This window comes from Lissotriton vulgaris, chromosome 9 (genome assembly GCF_964263255.1).
Source record: "Lissotriton vulgaris chromosome 9, aLisVul1.2, whole genome shotgun sequence".
Classification (NCBI taxonomy): Eukaryota; Metazoa; Chordata; class Amphibia; order Caudata; family Salamandridae; genus Lissotriton; species Lissotriton vulgaris.
Window position 1 is genome coordinate 351,461,240 of NC_141697.1, and position 19,857 is coordinate 351,481,096.

Below are 19,857 nucleotides of genomic sequence, written 5' to 3' on the forward strand. Positions count from 1 at the left end.
CACTCATCCATGGAGTTACTCACACACCTAGTCAGTCATGCAAAGAATCAATCACACCTCCATTTCCTCAAATATACAGTTATACAAACTTTACTTATTCAAACATATACTAACACATATTTACTCTCTTATACAATCCCTGATACAAGTTCACAATGATCCATACAGCCACTCACACATTCATTGGCTCTTATGCACAGTTATTTATATATGTCAACTCTCACATGTACTGTGTTTTACATATGTACTTACTTTGACATGTAGCACTGAGATATCCATTCACTCACCAATACACTCATGCACACAGTCAACCGCCCATACAGCTGTTTCCACATGCACTTTTGAAACCATACATCTAGTGAATCAACTGCTCACACATCTATGCACAGAGTCACACACCTCCCAGCTACCCACACACACACTCAGTATCCCATACAAATACTTGGGCAACCAATCAATAACCCATATAGTTACTCATATAGCTACTTATCAACACATGGAACAGTTTACAGAACAACAGACATAATGATGCACAAATTGAGACAGTTTAGTCATTAACCCATGCACTCAGTGAGACACATTTAATCACTCACTCATATAGTCAGTCATGCACCTACTAAATCCTTCATCCAGACACTTATATATCCACTCATTCTTCAATATGTAAGAGATATTTTAACTTTACAGAAACATACAGTCACTGGATGATGTCATTTGAGATGTCATCAGTGATGTCATCAGTGATGTCACTAACCATGTCATGAATGATGTAATATGTGACATCATCAGCAGTGGATTGCGGGTGCGCGATATATAGTTAGCGCTTATAACTATATATGGAATTTCAATGGTTTTATGCGAGTAAAATAAGGTTTTGTAAATGCAAATCCCTAACTATATATGGCCTAAAACCAATGGTTTTTTCATTGAATTTTCAAGGTTTTGTAAATGCAAATTCCTAACTATATATCCACTATAACCTATGGTTTTTTCTGTGAATATATATATATATATATATATATATATATATATATATATATATATATATATATATATATATATATATATATATATATATATATATATATATATCTGGAAACATTCAAACCACTTCCTGAAGTCTCGCAGCAGCAAGCAGGTGAGGAAAGAGACACAGACCTCCGAGGTATTCAAGTGGGCAGTGATTTTATTTTAAGTGACCCAACACAACGCGTTTCAAGCCCGTAAGCCCTTGATCACGTGTCACAGTTTGAATACACCATCATCTATATTTAAAGTGCAAGAGTGCCCCTCCCACTGTTTGCATCATAGATCACATGTGCAACAACATAGAAAACATCCTGCTGTATTATTACCATTCGCATTAACAACGTTTTTCAGAAAGGCATATCACTGTTGACACGCGACAATTAATTGATGTAGTCATATTTAAATATATACATTACAATGACATATAAATTGCACGAGTGCCACTGAACTTATTTAAAATAATAAATACAGTTCAATTTCTTTAAAACTACTTCTCTACAAAGGATCAATCCCTTTGTATCTGCCATTTTCTTTGTCATTGAATATAGGGAAATATATTACCGGTTAAATCCGTTTATAATCTACCCCTATATTATCTAATGCGCCATAGGATATCGGTATAGTTAAAACAGTTCTTTTTGTTTTCACACACTATGTAGTCTAGAGGACTGGAGAGGTAACAAGAAAGTGCTAAGAGTGCATCCCATAACATTAAATTTGTAAAGTGCAAATGTGAATGGTGTGAATTTCTCAAATTCATCAAATGTATATGCTAGGTCTCATCATCTGTACACAAAAAACTAGATTAGTTCATTAATAATACTGATTAAACAATCTCTTCGAATCCTAAAAACATTTGAATGTATATAAAAATTTCCAACTAATATACTTTGAGAAATATTACATGAGGAAAAGTGAAATGTATATACAAAATGTATATACAATATTATTTACAAGGACAGATTTAGTGATGCTGATATATACAAAACTTAATTGTTGAACCAACGTGTCAAGACAATGCCCGCCCTGCTTGTTCTACAGAAAGCTGCGCATGTCTTCCGTCGTGTTCAACCCGTTGGGCCATTTGCAGTCTAGGTCCAAGATATATTTGGTCTCTAGCTGACGGAGTTGGCGTTCTCTATTGCCCCCTCTCCTTTTTCTGCTCACAGCGTCAATTACATAGTAAGAAAGGCAATTGATGTTATTTGCATGCACTTTCCTAAAATGTCTGGCAACAGGATATGTTGCATCGCTGTGCAGAATGGCCCTAATATGCTGCAATATCCTGACGCGCACCTGTAGCTTCGTACTACCCACGTAGCGCAGCCCACAGGTGCACGTCAGGACATATACCGCATATTCGGTTTTGCAATTGTAATTGCCAGTTATCAGATTGGAAGTAGTCTTGAAAGGTGTTAAGTACGATGACATGTTGCACCCAAAATTACACGCTCTACATGTTGTACATTTGGTAAAGCCTTTCTTAGATGGTAACCAAGTAGAGACTTTTTTGATCTCCGGAGACACTTTGTCTAATCTCGTGCCCATGGTGCTGCTTCTCCTAAATGTAATCACAGGTTTCGCAGCTATTTTATTGTGGAGGATATTATCTGTCAGTACAACAGGCCAATGCTTGTTGATTATAGACCTGATCTGACGTTCCTCCCTGTTATATGTTGTTATTAATCTAGGAGTGTTAGTTACATTTGAAGGGCTACCGAGAATGGGTGTATTTGAGCTTTCCTCATCAGAAAAAAGGCTTGTCCTAGGTCTAGCTTTTGCCTTTTCTTCAGCTTCCTTAATCATTTTAGTAGAGTATCCTCTATCTTTTAATCTAGCAACCTTGCGTGCTTTCAGGACAATCCTCTTTAAACAAGTGGAAGCAAGCGGGTCATGCCCCCCCATAGAACATTTCCAAACAGTTTTCTGTCGACGGGGGCCGGACGTTTGCACGTTTGCATGGATACAGTTTGGAAGTGGCAGCTGGACAGTAAAGAGGTTGGTGAACAAACACCACTGTTAATGAAATTCAAAATGTACGTGACATTTACCTTTGCATTTGAAGCAATTTAATTCTAAAGTTTCACGAGGCAAAAACAATGGATTGTGGGACTTGTATGCACTAAGCTACGTCACGTGGGGGCATGGACTTAAAAGCACCTGTGCCAGTTTACCTCTTCACCTATGACTAAGGCATCCCGCCGAAATGCGTCAGGACTTTGTACCTGCAGCCTCATTTTGCATTTAAATAAACGCTGCTAATTCTCCGTGAATTGGCCTCTGCATCTTTTTTGTGGAATTATTACCGGGAGTTCTGTCCCCGTCAGCTGAGGCCACTTTGCAGGGTCGGGGGCCCCCGTCGACAGAAAACTGTTTGGAAATGTTCTATGGGGGGGCATGACCCGCTTGCTTCCACTTGTTTAAAGAGGATTGTCCTGAAAGCACGCAAGTTGGAGGTGAGAAAAGGAGAAGGGAGAGGTAATCCACCTCTTTCTGGCAATTCCGGACGTTTGCACGTTTGCATGGATACAGTTTGGAAGTGGCAGCTGGACAGTAAAGAGGTTGGTGAACAAACACACCTGTTAATGAAATTCAAGATGTACGTGACATTTACCTTTGCATTTGAAGCAATTTAATTCTAAAGTTTCACGAGGCAAAAACAATGGATTGTGGGACTTGTATGCACTAAGCTACGTCACGTGGGGGCATGGACTTAAAAGCACCTGTGTCAGTTTACCTCTTCACCTATGACTAAGGCATCCCGCCGAAACGCGTCAGGACTTTGTACCTGCAGCCTCATTTTGCATTTAAATAAACGCTGCTAATGCTCCGTGAATTGGCCTCTGCATCTTTTTTGTGGAATTATTACCGGGAGTTCTGTCCCCGTCAGCCGAGGCCACCTTGCAGGGTCGGGGGCCCCCGTCGACAGAAAACTGTTTGGAATATATATATATATATATATATATATATATATATATATATATATATATATATATATATATATATATATTATATATATATATAAATATGATGATGTACTTTATTCGATAAAAGATTTCATCATAAAAGTATACAATTTATGCAGTACGTTTAGAAAGATAAAACGGGAACCCACCAGTCCTTATATACATACAACATCACATACTACCCAAATTCTAAAATCTATATAATATACACTAAAAACAGATACATAAGAACCATAAAACATCCCGCCATTGGCCCATCTGATGGTTAGGTTAAATGGGGGGTGAGCTTAGCCCTCCTCATACGTGTCTGCCATGCACTACCCAAATATTTAACTACCCCACACACCCTGCAGTAGAAGACGTGTCGGTGCAAAGCACCCTTAGGGCCATTTTGTGACACCTGAAGCCCAGCCCCTTGCATAATGGTTTTAACCAAATCTTCCTGGCGACCATGTATGCCGGGCAGGCAAAGAGAAAATGCACCACAGACGCATTGGGGGCTGCACAACCAGGACAGGCTTATGATGGATCACCTAGATTATTCCACCCAGAGGTGAAATCATTCACCGGTAAAGTCCCGAGCCTAAGTTTTAGGTAAAGTGCTCTAGTCAGAGGTTTCTCTATGAAGTCCAAGAAGGGTTCGAGTTTTCTTGTCCATTTAATCTCAAGGAACCGCTCAGAAAGAGGGCCCCCTGCACCTCTGCGTGTGGCCATATCCTGGACCCAGTCCCAATAGAGCTTCTTAATCACTAACTTGGGAGGCAGTGTTTGGCTCGTCCAGGATTCATTTAAGCCCAATTGCACAACCTGCTGCCTCAAATTGCACAGCCACTTGATCTTATTACCTGTGTTGAGCAAAATAAGTTCATCTAGAACTGCTGCATAGTTGTGGAGCTCCCGGGTCCTTCTCAGTCGCACCCAGAAAAGTAGTGGGCGCAAGCCCACTATATCTTTGAGGGGACGCCTACCCAGATCTAGCCGTAGTGGGATTAGCGAGGTGCAAACTGGGAGAGTCACCAGATCTCTCATAAACTTGTTTTCAGATGTAACTAACTCTGTTATGTTCTCGAACCCCCACAGCTCGGATCCATATAGGGCAGCCGGTAGTACTTGGCCTTCGTAAATTGCAATCGGTGCTACAGGCTTACTCGTCGACCACCGCTGTTCCCTTAAGACCACCCCTGAAACTCTTTTGTGATTGAGTAGCATATTGGCGAGGTGATCTTTCCATTTCACTCAGCTATTTACCCTAACACCCAGATAGTCGAAGAAATCAACCAACTCCAAGGGGATACCATTAAGCGATACATTGTTCCTAAATCTCTTGGAAGGTGAAATTGCCATAAGCTTTGTTTTGGAGGTGTTGATGGTGAGGCCTCTATCTGTGCAAAACAAACTAAAACTAACCAAGAGCTTTTGGAGGCCTATGGGGGATTTGGAGATCAAGATGGTGTCGTCCGCGAAGAGTAGGGTAGGTGTTTTTTCCCCCGCCAAGGATGGCGCATCTGTCGCTTCCTCCCTCAGATGGTCCACCACTCCATTCACAAAGAGGGAGAACAGGGTCGGCGCCATAACACATCCCTGGCGGACTCCACTCCTCATGGGTACCCTCTCTGTCGGATGTCCCTGGGTACCACATCTAATCCTCGCGTAATTCCCCTCGTGGAGCTTCAGAATGAATCCCAAAAGTGGCCCTGGAAAGCCCATCTTCTCCAAGATATCCCACAGCTTTGCACGAGGGACCAGGTCGAACGCCGTCTTGAGATCTATGAATGCCAGATAGAGACTACCCTTGTTGATGGTCACAGCCTTCCAATAGATCGCAAAAAAACGGAACACCTGGTCCATCGTGCCCACCTTTTGATGAAACCCTGCTTGGAAATGAGAAAGGACATGCTCCTCTTCCATCCAGACACCTACTCTGGAGATGATGACCCTGCCATCCACCTTCTGGATCACGTCAATCAGACTGATCGGTCTGTAATTTGCAGGGTCATCTCTGGTGCCCTTTTTATACACAGTTACCACCTCTGCTCCCTTCCAAGAGTCTGGCACAGGGTAACCCTTGGAGATCAGATTCATTATTAAGGAAATGAGTCTGGCCCAGGCAGCAGGTTCGTTCAAAAGGAGGTCCCCTGGTATCCTGTCCGGGCCAGCTGCCTTCCTAGGGGACAAATGGCTAATGGCCAATTATACCTCAGAGGGCAGAAATGGTTCCTCGAGCACCAGTGGGGATTGGGTCCTGGTATCGGGGTCTAAGGGAGGTGAACATGTCACTTCTAACCCACAATACAGTGCAGAGAAGTGGGAATACCATTGTTGTTCTGTTATGTGGTTAGCAATAGGTGGTGTGTTATGCTGCCTAGCCTTGTTAATCAGTTCCCAGAACAGTGTGGCAATCTTCTTATTGGCTGCAGATTTGAGATCCTGACAATGTTGTTCCTCCCACTCTCATTTGGCCAACACTAACACCCTCGCATAATCCTTCCTAGCCGCTCTAACTAGTGAGGGATTCTTTTTAAGCAGGGCGAATGTTAACTCCTTCCTTTTTACCTTACACTGATCCGAATACCACGGGTTACTGGATTTAATCAGTTTATTGTTCACTCTGCCACTTTTACCCTGGATTACAAAGTATTGTCCTACTTCCTCTATTGCGTTTTTATAAGCCGAGGAGAAATACGGCCCCTGGGCACTGCATTTTCCAAGTTCAAGATCCTCTAGCTCTAATGTCAAATCTGCTACGTGTGCCCTGATCCTCTCAAGATTCCCTTCCTGGAATTGAACCTTATCCCATTTCAGCCTGCGATTACCGTTGTATGGGATGACCTCATTGGTTGACCTCATAGTGACTTTGTTCCCACTTTCCTTTAAATTTCCCCACCTTAGCTTCATACATAAGGGGTTATGGTCGCTGTCCTGCGAAGGTACTACCTCCATGTCTATATATATATATTCCCAACTCCTCACCACGGGAAACGCCTGTGGGTCAGGCGAAACGCGTCCGAAGGGCTGTTTTTAATAAACTTTTTGGCCAGCACATGGTGTCGTCAAGCCTGGTGTCTGCTGCGTGTTTGAGCATATATATATATATATATATATATATATATATATATATATATATATATATATATATATATATATATATATATATATATATATGTGTTATGTTACATTATGTTACATTTCTTGTATAGCGCGGCGGCTGCCCCAGCGAAGGGGCGTCCCGGCGCTGGACTAGACAGGAGAAGGCACAACATACAGATAGGCTAACAGGTCAACTTAGCAGAACAGGTGGGTTTTCAGTGCCTTTCTAAAGGCCAGAAGATCATTTATATTTCGGATCCACAGAGGTAGTGCGTTCCATAGTTTGGCAGCCATGTATTGAAAGGAACGTCCTCCAATGCGGGCGAGTCTGACACGAGGAATCGTGACTCGATTTTTTCCTTCTGATCTAAGGGCTCTATTGGGAGTATACCGTGTTATCAAATGGCATACCATGGGGGGAGAAGATTTTTTCAGTATCTTAAAGGCCAAACACAAGGCCTTGAAGCTAATTCTCTTTTCCACTGGTAACCAGTGCAGTTTCACCAGGGTCTTGGTTACAGACTCGAACCGGGGAAGTCCTGTAATGGCCTGTGCTGCTGCATTTTGAACATGCTGTAGACGTTTTTTTTCTGCTTGATTGGCTCCCAAAAGTAGGGAGTTAGCATAGTCTAAGCGGGAGAGGATAGTGGCTAGGATAATTACCTGACGTGTGGAGGGGTCAAAGAATTTTAATATTGGTTGAAAGTTACGTAGGATACCAAAGCTTGTGGCAGCTACTTTTTTTGTGTGGTCAACAAAACTCAAGGTTGAGTCGAACCACACCCCCAAGTTTTTTACCTCTGCTTTGGGGTTGGGGGGGGGGCAAGAATATCGGGCCACCAATCTTTCCCCCATGCCTCGGCCTTTTTTCCTACAATTAACACCTCCGTTTTGTCAGCGTTAAGTTGTAAATAATTGGCCGTCAGCCACTCAGTTACTGCAGTAAGGCCATGCTTGAAATTCAGAGCTCCTACTTCGTTGTCATCACTCAATGTTACCACCAACTGAGTATCGTCGGCGTATGAGACGATGGATAGGTCCCACTCCTTGGCGACCTCAGTTAGTGGTTGAACATATAAATTAAAGAGTGTCGGGCTAAGCGCTGAGCCCTGAGGTACTCCTTGCATTATGTTGCATTTTTTTGAGACAAATGGAGGGGTAGCTACCTGAAAGGATCTGTCCGACAGAAAAGCTTTAAACCAGGCCAGAGCTGCATTCTTCACCCCTGCTGCCTCCAGTCTGTACAGAAGCACCTCATGGGAGACCGTATCGAAAGCAGCGCTGAGGTCGAGCAGAATCAGCCCTGCCGTTTGACCGGAGTCTCTGATGGATCTGAGATGTTCTGCAACACTAAAAAGTGCGGTCTCCGTGCTGTGATCTGCACGGAAACCATGCTGGGAGGCGTCCAAGATGTTATTGGTATAGAGGTGTGCCGTAAGAATAGTATTTACGTAGGACTCAGTGATCTTAGCAGGCCATGGTAGCAAAGATATAGGTCTGTAATATATATATATATGTATATGTATATATATATATATATATATATATATATATATATATCCACGCTCTTGAGGTCACCACACAAGCAGGAAAGCACACGAACAGCAGGAAGGTTCACCTCTTAACCTTTAATCTTCGGTACAGGCGAGTATGGCATGCAGGTAAAGTTAAACAGTTCCAACTCTCTGCCTTACGCGTTTCGAGAGTCTCTTCATGAGAGGCGTGGCGTGGAAAACGTGCAGCGGTGGACGCACCCCCATAGATATGCTCGCATCAACATTGGTGCTTTATGGGAGATATAGTCCGTAATCCCTTTATGAATCTGAGCACTTTTATATGTGCTGTATTCAAGGCTCTGCATGAGCCCCCCCGCTTGCCTGCTCGTCTTTATCCTATGCCTGCTGTTCCAACATGGGAAGGGTGTATACAAATCCTCAGCGGCCCCCCAGTGTTCACGGGGTGGTGCTCTCCCAGCGGCTGGGCTGCACACAAGCAGGAAAGCACACGAACAGCAGGAAGGTTCACCTCTTAACCTTTAATCTTCGGTACAGGCGAGTATGGCATGCAGGTAAGTTGAACTGTTCCAACGCTCTGCCTTACGCGTTTCGAGAGTCTCTTCATCAGAGGCGTGGCGTGGAAAATGTACAGAGGTGGACGCACCCCCATAGATATGCTTGCATCAACATTGGTGCTTTATGGGAGATATCGTCCGTAATCCCTTTATGAATCTGAGCACTTTCATATCTGCTGTATTCAAGGCTCTGCATGAGCCCCCCCGCTTGCCTGCTCGTCTTTATCCTATGCCTGCTGTTCCAACACGGGATGGGTGTATACAAATCCTCAGCGGCCCCCAGTGTTCACGGGGTGGTACTCTCCCAGCGGCTGGGCTGGCGCTTATATATCCACGCTCTTGAGGTCACCACACAAGCAGGAAAACACACGAACAGCAGAAAGGTTCACCTCTTAACCTTTAATCTTCGGTACAGGCGAGTATGGCATGCAGGTAAGTTAAACAGTTCCAACGCTCTGCCTTACGCGTTTCGAGAGTCTCTTCATCAGAGGCGTGGCGTGGAAAACGTGCAGCGGGCCGCAGAGCTGGGAAGCTGCCCGGCTTATGAGGGAGGACTGGTACCATATTGGACTTCATAGCCCACGGAGCTCATTGAGGGCAAGCATTAGCGATCCTCTGTTGTCCCGTACCTATCCAAGGTTCTAAGAGCGCAAACACGGACACTACAACAACCATAAAGCAATGGGAGACTGTGTATCCTATCAGCAGGCGGCAGCTGTGATTAATAGTGTCTGCACATGTTACCGAACAACGGAGGTGACCGGCCTTTGAAAAAGCTGGAAGCGAAACGCGTCAGGCGCACAACGTGAGCTGGCAGTCCTAGAGAAATCTCCGATCCTGGTGTGCTCCCTACACTGTTGGGCAACCTTGGAGCATTTATTTACACGCGGCCGTCCCGCCGCGGTGGAAGCACCACTGCTTGTAATGGGAGCGGGCCGCAGAGCTGGGAAGCTGCCCGGCTTATGCGGGAGGACTGGCACCATATTGGACTTCATAGCCCACGGAGCTCATTGAGGGCAAGCATTAGCGATCCTCTGTTGTCCCGTACTTATCCAAGGTTCTAAGAGCGCAAACACGGACACTACAAACACCATAAAGCAATGGGAGACTGCGTGTCCTATCAGCAGGCGGCAGCTGTGATTAATAGTGTCTGTGCATGTTACCGAACAACGGACGTGACCGGCCTTTGAAAAAGCTGGAAGCAAAACGCGTCAGGCCGCACTACATGAGCTGGCAGTCCTAGAGACATCTCCTATGCTGGTGTGCTCCCTACACTGTTGGGCAACCTTGGAGCATTTATTTACACGCGGCCGTCCCGCCGCGGTGGGAGCACCACTGCTTGTAATGGGAGCGGGCCGCAGAGCTGGGAAGCTGCCCGGCTTATGCGGGAGGACTGGTACCATATTGGACTTCATAGCCCACGGAGCTCATTGAGGGCAAGCATTAGCCATCCTCTGTTGTCCTGTACCTATCCAAGGTTCTAAGAGCACAAACACGGACACTACAACAACCAAAAAGCAATGGGAGACTGCGTATCCTAACAGCAGGCGGCAGCTGTGATTAATAGTGTCTGCACATGTTACCGAACAACGGAGGTGACCGGCCTTTGAAAAAGCTGGAAGCGAAACGCGTCAGGCACACAACGTGAGCTGGCAGTCCTAGAGAAATCTCCGATCCTGGTGTGCCCCCTACACTGTTGGGCAACCTTGGAGCATTTATTTACACGCGGCCGTCCCGCCGCGGTGGGAGCACCACTGCTTGTAATGGGAGCGGGCCGCAGAGCTGGGAAGCTGCCCGGCTTATGCGGGAGGACTGGCACCATATTGGACTTCATAGCCCACGGAGCTCATTGGGGGCAAGCATTAGCGATCCTCTGTTGTCCCGTACCTATCCAAGGTTCTAAGAGCGCAAACACGGACACTACAAACACTATAAAGCAATGGGAGACTGCGTATCCTATCAGCAGGCAGCTGCTGTGATTAATAGTGTCTGCGCATGTTACCGAACAACGGACGTGACCGGCCTTTGAAAAAGCTGGAAGCAAAACGCGTCAGGCCGCACTACATGAGCTGGCAGTCCTAGAGAAATCTCCTATCCTGGTGTGCTCCCTACACTGTTGGGCAACCTTGGAGCATTTATTTACACGCGGCCGTCCCGCCGCGGTGGGAGCACCACTGCTTGTAATGGGAGCGGGCCGCAGAGCTGGGAAGCTGCCCGGCTTATGCGGGAGGACTGGTACCATATTGGACTTCATAGCCCACGGAGCTCATTGAGGGCAAGCATTAGCCATCCTCTGTTGTCCCGTACCTATCCAAGGTTCTAAGAGCGCAAACACGGACACTACAACAACCATAAAGCAATGGGAGACTGCGTATCCTATCAGCAGGCGGCAGCTGTGATTAATAATGTCTGCGCATGTTACCGAACAACGGAGGTGACCGGCCTTTAAAAAAACTGGAAGCGAAACGCGTCAGGCCGCACTACGTGAGCTGGCAGTCCTAGAGAAATCTCCGATCCTGGTGTGCTCCCTACACTGTTGGGCAACCTTGGAGCATTTATTTACACGCGGCCGTCCCGCCGCGGTGGGAGCACCACTGCTTGTAATGGGAGCAGGCCGCAGAGCTGGGAAGCTGCCCGGCTTATGCGGGAGGACTGGTACCATATTGGACTTCAAAGCCCACGGAGCTCATTGAGGGCAAGCATTAGCGATCCTCTGTTGTCCCGTACCTATCCAAGGTTCTAAGAGCGCAAACACGGACACTACAACAACCATAAAGCAATGGGAGACTGCGTATCCTATCAGCAGGCGGCAGCTGTGATTAATAGTGTCTGCGCATGTTACCGAACAACGGAGGTGACCGGCCTTTGAAAAAGCTGGAAGCGAAACGCGTCAGGCCGCACTACGTGAGCTGGCAGTCCTAGAGAAATCTCCGATCCTGGTGTGCTCCCTACCCTGTTGGGCAACCTTGGAGCATATATTTACACGTGGCCGTCCCGCCGCGGTGGGTGCACCACTGCTTGTAATGGGAGCGGGCCACAGAGCTGGGAAGCTGCCCGGCTTATGCGGGAGGACTGGTACCATATTGGACTTCATAGCCCACGGAGCTCATTGAGGGCAAGCATTAGCGATCCTCTGTTGTCCCGTACCTATCCAAGCTTCTAAAAGCGCAAACACGGACACTGCAACAACCATAAAGCAATGGGAGACTGCGTATCCTATCAGCAGGCCGCAGCTGTGATTAATAGTGTCTGCGCATGTTACCGAACAATGGAGGTGACCGGCCTTTGAAAAAGCTGGAAGCGAAACGCGTCAGGCCGCACTACGTGAGCTGGCAGTCCTAGAGAAATCTCTGATCCTGGTGTGCTCCCTACACTGTTGGGCAACCTTGGAGCATTTATTTACACGCGGCCGTCCCGCCGCGGTGGGAGCACCACTGCTTGTAATGGGAGCGGGCCGCAGAGCTGGGAAGCTGCCCGGCTTATGCGGGAGGACTGGCACCATATTGGACTTCATAGCCCACGGAGCTCATTGGGGGCAAGCATTAGCGATCCTCTGTTGTCCCGTACCTATCCAAGGTTCTAAGAGCGCAAACACGGACACTACAAACACCATAAAGCAATGGGAGACTGCGTATCCTATCAGCAGGCGGCTGCTGTGATTAATAGTGTCTCCGCATGTTACCGAACAACGGACGTGACCGGCCTTTGAAAAAGCTGGAAGCAAAACGCGTCAGGCCGCACTACATGAGCTTGCAGTCCTAGAGAAATCTCCTATCCTGGTGTGCTCCCTACACTATTGGGCAACCTTGGAGCATTTATTTACACGCGGCCGTCCCGCCGCGGTGGGAGCACCACTGCTTGTAATGGGAGCGGGCCGCAGAGCTGGGAAGCTGCCCGGCTTATGCGGGAGGACTGGTACCATATTGGACTTCATAGCCCACGGAGCTCATTGAAGGCAAGCATTAGCCATCCTCTGTTGTCCCGTACCTATCCAAGGTTCTAAGAGCGCAAACACGGACACTACAACAACCATAAAGCAATGGGAGACTGCGTATCCTATCAGCAGGCGGCAGCTGTGATTAATAGTGTCTGCGCATGTTACCGAACAACGGAGGTGACCGGCCTTCAAAAAAACTGGAAGCGAAACGCGTCAGGCCGCACTACGTGAGCTGGCAGTCCTAGAGAAATCTCCGATCCTGGTGTGCTCCCTACACTGTTGGGCAACCTTGGAGCATTTATTTACACGCGGCCGTCCCGCCGCGGTGGGAGCACCACTGCTTGTAATGGGAGCAGGCCGCAGAGCTGGGAAGCTGCCCGGCTTATGCGGGAGGACTGGTACCATATTGGACTTCATAGCCCACGGAGCTCATTGAGGGCAAGCATTAGCGATCCTCTGTTGTCCCGTACCTATCCAAGGTTCTAAGAGCGCAAACACGGACACTACAACAACCATAAAGCAATGGGAGACTGCGTATCCTATCAGCAGGCGGCAGCTGTGATTAATAGTGTCTGCGCATGTTACTGAAAAAGCTGGAAGCGAAACGCGTCAGGCTGCACTACGTGAGCTGGCAGTCCTAGAGAAATCTCCGATCCTGGTGTGCTCCCTACACTGTTGGGCAACCTTGGAGCATTTATTTACACGTGGCCGTCCCGCCGCAGTGGGTGCACCACTGCTTGTAATGGGAGCGGGCCACAGAGCTGGGAAGCTGCCCGGCTTATGCGGGAGGACTGGTACCATATTGGACTTCATAGCCCACGGAGCTCATTGAGGGCAAGCATTAGCGATCCTCTGTTGTCCTGTACCTATCCAAGGTTCTAAAAGCGCAAACACGGACACTGCAACAACCATAAAGCAATGGGAGACTGCGTATCCTATCAGCAGGCGGCAGCTGTGATTAATAGTGTCTGCGCATGTTACCGAACAATGGAGGTGACTGGCCTTTGAAAAAGCTGGAAGCGAAACGCGTCAGGCCGCACTACGTGAGCTGGCAGTGCTAGAGAAATCTCTGATCCTAGTGTGCTCCCTACACTGTTGGGCAACCTTGGATCATTTATTTACACGCGGCCGTCCTGCCGCGGTGGGAGCACCACTGCTTGTAATGGGAGCGGGCCGCAGAGCTGGGAAGCTGCCCGGCTTATGCGGGAGGACTGGTACCATATTGGACTTCATAGCCCACGGAGCTCATTGAGGGCAAGCATTAGCGATCCTCTGTTGTCCCGTACCTATCCAAGGTTCTAAGAGCGCAAACACGGACACTACAACAACCATGAAGCAATGGGAGACTGCGTATCCTATCAGCAGGCGGCAGCTGTGATTAATAGTGTCTGCGCATGTTACCGAACCACGGAGGTGATCGGCCTTTGAAAAAGCTGGAAGCGAAACGCGTCAGGCCGCACTACGTGAGCTGGCAGTCCCAGAGAAATCTCCGATCCTGGTGTGCTCCCTACACTGTTGGGCAACCTTGGAGCATTTATTTACACGCGGCCGTCCCGCCGCGGTGGGAGCACCACTGCTTGTAATGGGAGCGGGCCACAGAGCTGGGAAGCTGCCCGGCTTATGCAGGAGGACTGGTACCATATTGGACTTTATAGCCCACGGAGCTCATTGAGGGCAAGCATTAGCGATCCTCTGTTGTCCTGTACCTATCCAAGGTTCTAAGAGCGCAAACATGGACACTACAACAACCATAAAGCAATGGGAGACTGCGTATCCTATCAGCAGGCGGCAGCTGTGATTAATAGTGTCTGCGCATGTTACCGAACAACGGAGGTGACCGGCCTTTGAAAAAACTGGAAGCGAAACGCGTCAGGCCGCACTACGTGAGCTGGCAGTCCTAGAGAAATCTCCGATCCTGGTGTGCTCCCTACACTGTTGGGTAACCTTGGAGCATTTATTTACACGCGGCGGTCCCGCCGCGGTATGAGCACCACTGCTTGTAATGGGAGCGGGCCGCAGAGCTGGGAAGCTGGCCGGCTTATGCGGGAGGACTGGTACCATATTGGACTTCATAGCCCACGGAGCTCATTGAGGGCAAGCATTAGCGATCCTCTGTTGTCCCGTACCTATCCAAGGTTCTAAGAGCGCAAACACGGACACTACAACAACCATAAAGCAATGGGAGACTGCATATCCTATCAGCAGGCGGCAGCTGTGATTAATAGTGTCTGCGCATGTTACCAAACAACGGAGGTTACCGGCCTTTGAAAAAGCTGGAAGCGAAACGCGTCAGGCCGCACTACGTGAGCTGGCAGTCCCAGAGAAATCTCCGATCCTGGTGTGCTCCCTACACTGTTGGGCAACCTTGGAGCATTTATTTACACGCGGCCGTCCCGCCGCGGTGGGAGCACCACTGCTTGTAATGGGAGCGGGACGCAGAGCTGGGAAGCTGCCTGGCTTATGCGGGAGGACTGGTACCATATTGGACTTTATAGCCCACGGAGCTCATTGAGGGCAAGCATTAGCGATCCTCTGTTGTCCCGTACCTATCCAAGGTTCTAAGAGCGCAAACACGGACACTGCAACAACCATAAAGCAATGGGAGACTGCGTATCCTTTCAGCAGGCGGCAGCTGTGATTAATAGTGTCTGCACATGTTACCGAACAACGGAGGTGACCGGCCTTTGAAAAATCTGGAAGCGAAACGTGTCAGGCCGCACTACGTGAGCTGGCAGTCGCAGAGAAATCTCCGATCCTGGTGTGCTCCCTACACTGTTGGGCAACCTTGGAGCATTTATTTACACGCGGCCGTCCCGCAGCGGTGGGAGCACCACTGCTTGTAATGGGAGTGGGCCGCAGAGCTGGGAAGTTGCCCGGCTTATGCGGGAGGACTGGTACCATATTGGACTTTATAGCCCACGGAGCTCATTGAGGGCAAGCATTAGCAATACTCTGTTGTCCCGTACCTATCCAAGGTTCTAAGAGCGCAAACACGGACACTGCAACAACCATAAAGCAATGGGAGACTGCGTATCCTATCAGCAGGCGGCAGCTGTGATTAACAGTGTCTGCGCATGTTACCGAACAACGGAGGTGACCGGCCTTTGAAAAAGCTGGAAGCGAAACGCGTCAGGCCGCACTAGGTGAGCTGGCAGTCCTAGAGAAATCTCAGATCCTGGTGTGCTCCCTACACTGTTGGGCAACCTTGGAGCATTTATTTACACGCGGCCGTCCCGCCGCGGTGGGAGCACCACTGCTTGTAATGGGAGCGGGCCGCAGAGCTGGGAAGCTGCCCGGCATATGCGGGAGGACTGGCACCATATTGGACTTCATAGCCCACGGAGCTCATTGAGGGCAAGCATTAGCGATCCTCTGTTGTCCCGTACCTATCCAAGGTTCTAAGAGCGCAAACACGGACACTACAAACACCATAAAGCAATGGGAGACTGCGTATCCTATCAGCAGGCGGCAGCTGTGATTAATAGTGTCTGCGCATGTTACCGAACAACGGACATGACCGGCCTTTGAAAAAGCTGGAAGCGAAACGCGTCAGGCCGCACTACATGAGCTGGCAGTCCTAGAGAAATCTCCTATCCTGGCGTGCTCCCTACACTGTTGGGCAACCTTGGAGCATTTATTTACACGCGGCCGTCCCGCCGCGGTGGGAGCACCACTGCTTGTAATGGGAGCGGGCCGCAGAGCTGGGAAGCTGCCCGGCTTATGCAGGAGGACTGGTACCATATTAGACTTCATAGCCCACGGAGCTCATTGAGGGCAAGCATTAGCGATCCTCTGTTGCCTGAAAATTAGTGAAAAAAGGTACATTTGAAATTTTAAAAAAGAAATTATAGTTAAGGTAGCTTTGAAAAGAGCTTTTGGGTTCTGTGTAAGTTCTAGGTACTTATAAGTAGGTACCAATACACAGTCTTAAATTTTGTATGAAAACTCTATTTCCCTCATCTGAGAAGTGCACACCATCTCCTCTGTAGATATCTTGCATGTAATAACGTAAGTTATTGTTGTAGATGGCGCCCATTCCATGGTCTCTCATATAAGCTGAAACAGACTTATTTACATGCTTCCTCGCTTTCTCAATTTGTGGACAAATTTGATTGGACCACCTCCATTTCTGTCTTTGGCATATATTGGAATATACCAAGGCAGTTTGAGGGAAAAGTGCCATTAATTGCTCAAAGGTGTCCTTTAAGAGCATTTCCAGACCTACCCCAGTCAAAGTGCCCAAATCATTTCCTCCACAGTGCACTATTATGAGGTCAGGGTTTGGCAAATGCAAAAAGGTTTTCACCAATGGTATCAATTGGTGACATCTCAGTCCTCTTTGGCCAATCCATTTGATTTCCACATTTTGTAAATTGAGGTTGTGTAAATGTTCTAAACCAATGAAAAGTGTTATTTTTATGTCATATGACCAAGCCTTACATCATTAGGAAACCAAAAGTAAAATGAGCCAATGAAAAGTTTTATGAACAAGTCACATGACCTGTTATGCTTACGTTATGCGTCCCGCTACGCACCTGGAGCGCTTCCGGGGCGCTGCGCTGCGCGCCTCGGTTCGCGTTCCGGAGCACTTCCGGGTGCGCTAACGCGGCGCGTCATAAGACGCATTACGCGGTAACGCGATACGTCGCGCTTACGCGAAGCGTCACGCTGTTGTTTTCTAACGCGGTAGTTGCGCTAACGGAACGTTTACCGGTTCGCGGACCGGGTCGCGGAACCAAATGAAGCTAACGGGAAGCTGCCCGGTTCGCGGACCAGTAGCGAAACAAAAAAAAATAATTAAAAAAATATATAAATAAAAAAATTATATTACAAACATATAAAATATATTTTTGCATTAAAATAAGAATACATTTTACAGCTTTTGATATTTGCTATTAAAAAACCATTGAAATTCACTGAAAAAACCATAGGTTATAGACCATATATAGTTAGGGATTAGCATTTACAAAACCTTATTTTACTCGCACAAAACCATTTAAATTCGCATATATAGTTAGTTCCACTAACCATATATCGCGCACCCGCAATCCACTGCTAATGATGTCACATATTACATCATTCATGACATGATCAGTGACATCACTGATGACATCACTGATGACATCTCAAATGACATCACTGATGACATCACTGATGACATCTCTTTTGACATTACTGATTACATCACTGATGATATCATTCATGTGATAATACGTTGAACCACTTCAGACTCTAATATAACCTTACATACACTCAGTGTAAACAGACACTCACAGACTGTCACTCATCCATGGAGTTACTCACACACCTAGTCAGTCATGCAAATAATCAATCACACCTCCATTTCCTCAACTATACAGTTATACACACCTTACTTATTCAAACATATACTAACACATATTTACTCTTTTATAAAATCCTTGATTGAAATTCACAATGATCCATACAGCCACTCACACATTCACTGGCTCTTTTGCACAGTTATTTATATATGTCAACTCTCACATGTACTGTGTTTTACATATGTACTTACTTTGACATGTAGCACTGAGATATCCATTCACTCACCAATACACTCATGCACACAGTCAACCGCCCATACAGCTGTTTCCACATGCACTTTTGAACCCATACATCTAGTGAATCAACTGCTCACACATCTATGCACAGAGTCATACACCTCCCAGCCACCCACACACACCCTCAGTCTTCCATACAAATACTTGGGCAACCAATCAATAACCCATATAGTTACTCATATAGCTACTGATCAACACATGCAGCAGTTTACAGAACAACAGACATAATGATGCACAAATTAAGACAGTTTAGTCACTAACCCATGCACTCAGTGAGACACATTTAATCACTCACTCATACAGTCAGTCATGCACCTACTAAATCCTTCATCCAGACACTTATACATCCACTCATTCTTCAATATGTAAGACATATTTTAACTTTACAGAAACATACAGTCACTGGATGTTGTCATCAGTGAGGTCATTTGAGATGTCATCAGTGATGTCATCAGTGATGTCACTGACCATGTCATGAATGATGTAATATGTGACATCATTAGCAGTGGATTGCAGGTGGGCATATATAGTTAGTGGAACTAACTATATATGCGAATTTCAATGGTTTTGTGCGAGTAAAATAAGGTTTTGTAAATGCTAATCCCTAACTATATATGGTCTATAACCTATGGTTTTTTCAGTGAATATATATATATATATATATATATATATATATATATATATATATATATATATATATATATATATATATATATATAAATCCAAGTTTGTGGCCCAGGTAAGGCCTGCCAAGCGCTCTTCTGGCGGTGCGTTACGAGTGCAGCAGAGCCTTGCTGCTTGTATTTTAGAATACGTTTTTGCACAGGCAGATTTCCTCGCGCACACCCAGCTCTTATTTCACCAATTAACGACCAACACTGCAAAGTAGTTTCTTTTATTTAATTTTCATAACAGCTTTGTTCAGCAACACTGCTCGAGGCGTTTCAAGGCTTACGCCGCTTGTTCATGATGCTGCTTTACAACATGTTTGTCTGCTGGTGTGTGTAAATAAAGAAGTGCACAGTGAAAAAATAAAACAGGAAGTGACCTAATTGGCGTCATTTACTTTCAAACACCGCTATGAATTCTGGTATATGTAGTCTGGAAGTTTTTACATGATATGGCCCAAAACCAATGTCAACTATGTATATGCTTATTCCCTCCAGTGGGTATTTAAGCATATGTTAC